Source organism: Octopus bimaculoides, chromosome 15 (genome assembly GCF_001194135.2).
Source record: "Octopus bimaculoides isolate UCB-OBI-ISO-001 chromosome 15, ASM119413v2, whole genome shotgun sequence".
Classification (NCBI taxonomy): Eukaryota; Metazoa; Mollusca; class Cephalopoda; order Octopoda; family Octopodidae; genus Octopus; species Octopus bimaculoides.
This window is the reverse complement of record NC_068995.1, coordinates 4,950,694-4,957,860: the sequence shown is the minus strand read 5'-3', so window position 1 is coordinate 4,957,860 and position 7,167 is coordinate 4,950,694. Positions and strand designations below refer to the sequence as shown.

The 7,167-nt window shown below is 40.6% G+C and overlaps 1 protein-coding gene across 1 annotated transcript in view; it reads right to left on the bottom strand.

Annotated features, from left to right (window-relative positions):
- LOC106874528 (guanine nucleotide-binding protein G(i) subunit alpha) overlaps positions 1–7,167 on the bottom strand; it is a 79,824-nt gene that overhangs the window by 65,426 nt on the left and 7,231 nt on the right. The gene's annotated exons all lie outside the window — the stretch shown is intronic.

Genomic DNA, 7,167 nt, shown 5'->3' with positions numbered 1-7,167 from the left:
GGAAAGAGGTATTTCCTGCTGAAATCAGTATCGGAAGGAGGGTGGTGGTGTGTCTTTTGGTTTTGTAGAGAGGGGGGCAGTTAGAGGGTTGAGGGGGAGGATAATTATAGGACGGGTGGAGGAGGAGAAGGAGAACAGAGATAAGAAAAGAAAGGTGAAAGGGGAGAGGAGACGAGGTATGAGATAAGAGAAGAGGGAGAGAGGGGGGAGAGGAGGAGTAAGGTGGAAACGGTTCAGGTGTAATTAAGTTTAAATATAAGCTGCAACAAACACATACACATAGAGTCACCTGTAAATACACATACACAAGCAAACACAAGCGGTACAGTCACAGTTTCCATCTAACTCTCTCCCTAACTCCCCAAAGTGAACTTTCTATGTGATCATTCGACTTGCTAGTAATAACAACTAAGTCTCCCCACCGTTGTTGTTGGTTGGCACTCCGTCGCTTACAACGTCGAGGGTTCCAGTTGATCCGATCAAGGGAACAGCCTGCTCGTGAAATTAACGTACACGTGGCTGAGCACTCCACAGACACGTGTACCCTTAACGTAGTTCTCGGGGATATTCAGCGTGACACAAAGTGTGACAAGGCTGACCCTTTGAATTACAGGTACAACAGAAACAGGAAGAAAGAGTGAGAGAAAGTTGTGGTGAAAGAGTACAGCAGGGTTCGCCACCATCTCCTGCCGGAACCTCGTGGAGCTCTTCGGTGTTTTCGCTCAATAAACACTCACAACGCCCGGTCTGGGAATCGAAACCGCGAGTCCGCAGCCCTAACCACTGGGCCATTGCGCCTCCACTAGTCTCCCCACCAACCATGTCTCAAAGGACACATTGCATAATGTAGTCTGGTAATCTGGGTTGCATTACTGCTGAAAAAAACGAGGGATGGTCGTGGTCGGAACAACTCAGACCATAGGTTTGCTTCATCTTGTACAAGAAACAGCTGATGTTTGTTTTGACCCAAACTCGCCAGATTCCCCCGCTTTACCCTCTTTCTGTTGGACAGGCCCTAAAGAAAGAACTGTCCTCCGTGTTTATCGCAGTCTCTAAACAGATTTGCGTTACCCTGTGATCAAAGGTAAACCAGCCGTTATCACCTTGCCTTTGTTTAATTAAGATACAGCGATATACGTGATTATAGGCAGTTGGATGAGTTTAGCCTTTTGTTATATTTCAATTGGGTCTTGTTTAATTTCTTCCAACTTCTCAAAAGGTCTTTAAATTTTCACCAGATTAATTTCAAAGACTGTAGTTTGCTGGTGATGAAAATCGCATTCATTTTGTTCTAGAAATTAATAAAGTTACAAATATTTAAAGTTATATGACTAGATCGTTGACATTTCGTCTGTGCTGATCTTTATTGTCTTGGAAAATAATCTGGTGAAGATTTCAAAACCTTCAAGTGGCTGGAAGAAATCTAATAAGGTTTTTCTGTTGAAATTACACTATGTTTATTTCAATTTCTTTTTTATTATTATGAAGAATTTATTAACCCTTTTTTTATATATATCAACCCACCTGAAAGTGCCTACAACCTTAGGATACAACATCCTGTTTTAGACAGCTCTAAATTAAAACCTTGCATCAAAATATGTTCCAAACACCAACTTAATAATGACAGAAGTTATTTTACGAAATTCTTCATTATTTTACAAAATTACTTGAAACAAAGGCAATTTATGTCAACAGAAATATGGTAACAAAAGGGTTTAAATTAATGTTATCATTATTAAAAGCTGGTGTTTGGAACATAAATTAACATCGAAGTTTGAAGTAAGATTTACATTCGGATCATTTTAAACTGAGAAGTTTGTATCAGAATCAAGGGCAGCATTAGATGAGCTGTTATCAAAGGAGTTGGCTGCTATTTCTAGCGGTTTGGCTTAAGGGAAACAGCTGTTGGGTATAAAATTATATACATTTGAACTTGTTCACACCGGTTTATGATTGGATAAGAGAAATTGGCAGAGTGTGTTGTGTGTAGAGCATGACTATACATAAAAAAAGTACACGCACCACACACACACATACATATATATATATACACACATACATACACACGCACATTTATATACAGACACAAACATAGATGCTCACACAGCGGTGGTGGTGGTGGCGGTGGTGGTGGGGGTCGTATGGTTAAGCGCGAACCTTATATATCTGTCAGGCAGTTTCATCTCTTAGTTTTACACCTGCCACACTCGCTAAAGGTGTTGCTGGCGGTGGAAGAAAGACAGAGAGAACTGGAGGAAAAGTAAGAGGAGAGGCAGTGGAGTGGCAGGAGAATAAGGTGGAAATGAAATTCAAATATTAACGACTAAACAGCGACAACGAGATCAACAACTATTGGAAAACTTTAAATCGTACGAGACAAACAGACTCTACCCACATATAATAGATAAGAGTGCAGACCGCTTATTGTGATCACTTTGAGACGAGGCATTTTTGATAACGACTGCGAGATAACGTTACGTTAATAAAATGTTCGGGACGTTGATTTTGATAACGGCTTGATAATGTTATCTGTGATTATAATAAGCGGCCTCCACTGCATATGTAATACACACACATACATAAAGACTAATATGCACATACAGGTATATACATGGGCTCACATGCAATTTTATTTTGTGAATATGCGTAGTGACTGAGTAGTGATAAGCCTGCTTCTCAACCACATGGTTCCAGGTTCAATCTCACTGCGTAGCACCTTGAGGAGTATCATCTTCTGTAGCCTCGGGCCGACCAAAGCCTTGAGAGTGGATCTGGTAGATGGGAACTGAAAGAAAGCCGTCGTGTTTGTACGTACACATACACACACACACACACACATATATGCATGTATGTGTGTGTGTGTGTGTCCGTCCCCCACAGCTTGACAACCGGTGTTGGTGTATTTAGATCCCGTAATGTAGCGGTTCGGCAAAAGAGGAAGATATAATAAGCACCAGGCTTACATGAAAAATAAGTACTGGTGTCGATCCATTCGACCGAAAATTCTTCAAAGCGGTGCCCCAGCATGGCCACAATCAAATGTTTGAAACAAGTAAAAGATAAAACTCTATATTATTTCCATATTCGGAATACATTCTACGGATCATGCAATATTTTTGTCCAACCCCTGCCAGCATGGAAAGCGGACGTTAAATGATGATGATGATGATGATGTATCGCCGAAACTCATCTCCACCCGATCGTTTCCACCCTTTCTTCTAAACTGTAAGTAACCCTGGAACTCTACAGATAAAAGAAGGATAAAAATCCTACCCGAGTCACATAGGGCCGGTTTCTCGGTTTCCGTGGTGTATATATTCTCCCCATTCTGGACGGGACGCCAGTCCCTCGCAGGATTACTCACTCATATTTGCCAACTGAGTGGACAGGAGCAACGTGAGATAAAGTGTTTTGCTCAAGACAACCGATCCAGAAATCGAAACTCCGATCTTAGAATAATGAGTCCAACACCTCTAAGCCACACGCCTGTACGTTCCTCTACAGCAAGAAACCTGTTCTATTCTGGCCCTTTCTTTCATACCTTAAATCAGCGTCTTTTGTTCCTAAGTGTTCTGCGAGAACGAGTGAGATAAGTTAATGCTAATTTCATTATCGTAGTACAGGCACAACATATTATTGGTGATTGTAATATAGACATCATCCTATCTAACTTTTTATGTTATCAAAAAAAAAACAACAACATATGTATGTATATGATATTTTCCACGTGAACTATGATGAAAAAAATATGAGAAAGATATGGTATATAATTTTTGTGCAGGGGTTCCTTGAGACATGTAATTTATTTTAAGGGTTACTCAAGGATAAAAGGGTTGAGAAACACTGCCTTAAACCCTCATCTCCTAGCATAAAGCTACCTCCTTCGGTGTTCGTAGTCTTGCAAGCTGTAGGGTAACCTCACTAGTGCTGGTGCCACAAAAAAAAAAAGCATAGTCCACGCTGTTAAGCAGTTGGCGTTAGAAAAGACATGCAGCTATAGCAAGCATGCCAAAGTAGACATTGTACCACGATGCAGTCCTTGGATTAATCGGATCCTATTACACCAGCTACCTATGCCAGCATGTGAAATGAAGTGTTTTGCTGAAGAGCTCAATCATCCGCACGGTTCGCGAATGGAAATCACGAACTGGCTGTCATGAGTATAACGCCCTAACCACCATGTCAAGTCCCTTCGCTTTGGAGTCATAATCAAGAGGGGGGAAGGGTTTGGTGCCAAAGACAAGGAGAGAAGGGGGAGAATTTGGTTTCATATTCAAGAAGAAATGAGGGGAGAGCGAAACTTTATAACAATTTAACAAAACGAAAGAAAAAGGAGAGTTTTAGTGTCACGGCCTAGGAAAGAAAGGGGAGAGTTTGGTTTCGTAATCACGAGGAGAGAAAATGGGACACGAGAAGGAGAGAGAGAAAGAGAGAGAGAGAGAGACACACACACACACACAGAATTTGGTACCAGAACGAAGTGGAGAATGAGTTTGGTAAGAACGGTGGATAGATTTTGGTGTTGTAACGAAGTGTGTGAGAGAGAAAGAGAGAGAGGGGGAGAGGAGAGAGAGAAGGGAGGAAGTTTAGGAGAATCGATGAAAGCAGAACGAAGTGGAGAAAGAGAGAAGAGTCCAATGAAGGATGAAAACATTAAGAGTGTTTGGCACATGAATATATCCAATTTCTTGATCCATCCGTGAAAATGATAGCAGAGGAGGAGGGTCGGCGGGGTAGAGTGGGTGCGATGTAGAATGAGAGAGCGAGAGAGAAGGAGAGAAATTAATGGATGAATAAAAATGAGAGGAAATAGAAGCTAAAAAGAAGAAAAAGGAGATATTGCAGATTGTTCGACCGGCTTGGAGATTGGTAACAACAGTGGAGAGAGACGGCGGAGTAATAAGGAGAGAGAGTAATAGTGACAGAGAGGGGAGGGAAAGAGAGTGATAGTAAGAGAGAGAGATAGAGAGAGGGAAGGGTGATGTGCGTGCGTGCGTGCGTGCGTGTGTGAGTATGAGTCATAGAAGTTGGTGACTTATGGATACCAAACAAGACAGAAGTGAGAGCATCTGGCATGGCTTATAGCATGGTTTGGCACGGCAGTAGTTATTATTATTAGCCGAGTCTGTTTATGTTTTGAAGTAAACCAGCCACACGAAGTGGACATATTGCGTGTGGATGTGTGTTTTGTGCATGTATTTGTGTGTTTGTGTGTATGTTGCTTCATCTCTTGTGTGTTCTTTGGTTCGTTTTAGCCATCTGAAGGATTTTAAAACAATGAGAGAACACCACCTGTGTGTGTTTTTCTCGCTATTGTACGAACATATGTGTAAGTGTGTATGCATGCTTTTGTCTGTGTGTATGTGTATCCATGCTTTTGTCTGTGTGTATGTGTATCCATGCTTTTGTCTGTGTGTATGTGGTCAGACTGTGTTTTTCAATTATGGAATAATTTCTCCCATTTTATAATGCAAAATTGATGGAAGGCATCTGTAGTAGATTGATTAACCTTCGTGTATGACTGGTACAGCTTTTATTTTTTCGTCCAACTGACGGAATGATCAATAAATGCTAGAAACCGGTAAAGTCTACTTGGATTTGTTACCGTTCTAGTAATGATAACAATTTCTGATATTGGCTCATAATACCGAGAATTTGGTAGAGAGAAGTGAAATGGTTTGATCTTTCATTCTTCCCCCCCCCCTCGCCCCACATATAATGGATCGAATAGGGGGAAGAAAGAGAAAGAGAGAAAGAGAGAGACTGAGACGAGGAAGGCGCTATTACGTGGTCACTCGAACTGTTAGAAATAACAGCCAAATCACGTTGTGGGTGTTTCAAAAATGAAGAACACATTAGATAGAGATCATCGCTAAAATACTCTTTGATCATAGGCCTGCTTTATCGTGATTAACCTTGCGCTAAACAACATCAAGTGATGAGATAAGGCATGTATACACACATACACACGTGTTGGGTGTATAAATAAATGTGATAACATACACACACCGGTCATATTGCTACTTCACTGCGTAACGAAGAGATTTGATGCAATAACTGATTCATCTCTCTTACTGTATTATCTTAGAAAGTTCTTCGATACAGAGAAATACATGAACGTCACAACATCTTATATTCACCGTTACTTGTTCTTATAAAAAAGAGAACATGTTCCTTCCAGCCCTGTTTGTATGTGATTGCATCTCCATGCCAAACTACTTTCACAGCGATACTTTGCTGCATAAGCTAATATACTCATTGGGAAAAGCATGAACATCACAGATTCTTATACAATCTCGTCTCTTACTCTTACATACCGAATATTAATTTATACTGACTTCTAAAAGCCACGGTCCTGTCAGTGTTGGTGACGGGTCTCTTGCAAGAATCTCGAATCTCTCAAACGTTTTATATTAAACACCAGATCAGTTCTGATCAACCAGACGAACTTATGAATCAAAGACGGTCTCACCATGACCACACCGTCGTTTTTCTCAGGCATAGTGGACTTAGAACTATACCATCTAATAAGATTTGTTTTTAGATACGACAGTAAGTTGTGATTTGAAGAAGATTCGGCAATTATTTCTACCAGATCGTGCATCCACGTAGAATCTTTTACTCAACGGATCTCATTGATTGCAGCAGAGAGTGGCAGACAAGACCACAATCAATGGAATCGGTAGATAGGTGAAAATTACGTTATCGATCATAAAGGAAAGATAAAAAGAAAAAGACAAAGCCTGTCTCTGAAGGATTTGAACATAGAATATATGAATATATACATATTCGAAATAAACATTTTCTAGGTACTTCTTTCTTACTAGACTAAAGTTAGTCAATGTTTATAGGTATCTTTACTTGTTTCATCCATTTTCTGCCTTTCTGTCGATCTGTCTATCTATCAGGCGTGGTTGTGTGGTTAAGGAGCTTTCTTCCCAAGAACATGGTTCCAGGTTCAGTCCCACTGTGCGGCACCTTAGGCAAGTGTCATTTACTACAGCTAGACTGGATTTGCTAGACGTAAACTGAAAAAATCCTGGCGCAGTCTTCTGACTAGCTTCTGTCAAACCGCCAAACCTGTACCCATGGAAAACGGACGTTAAATGATGACAATGATATATATATATATATATATACACACACACACACACACACACACACACA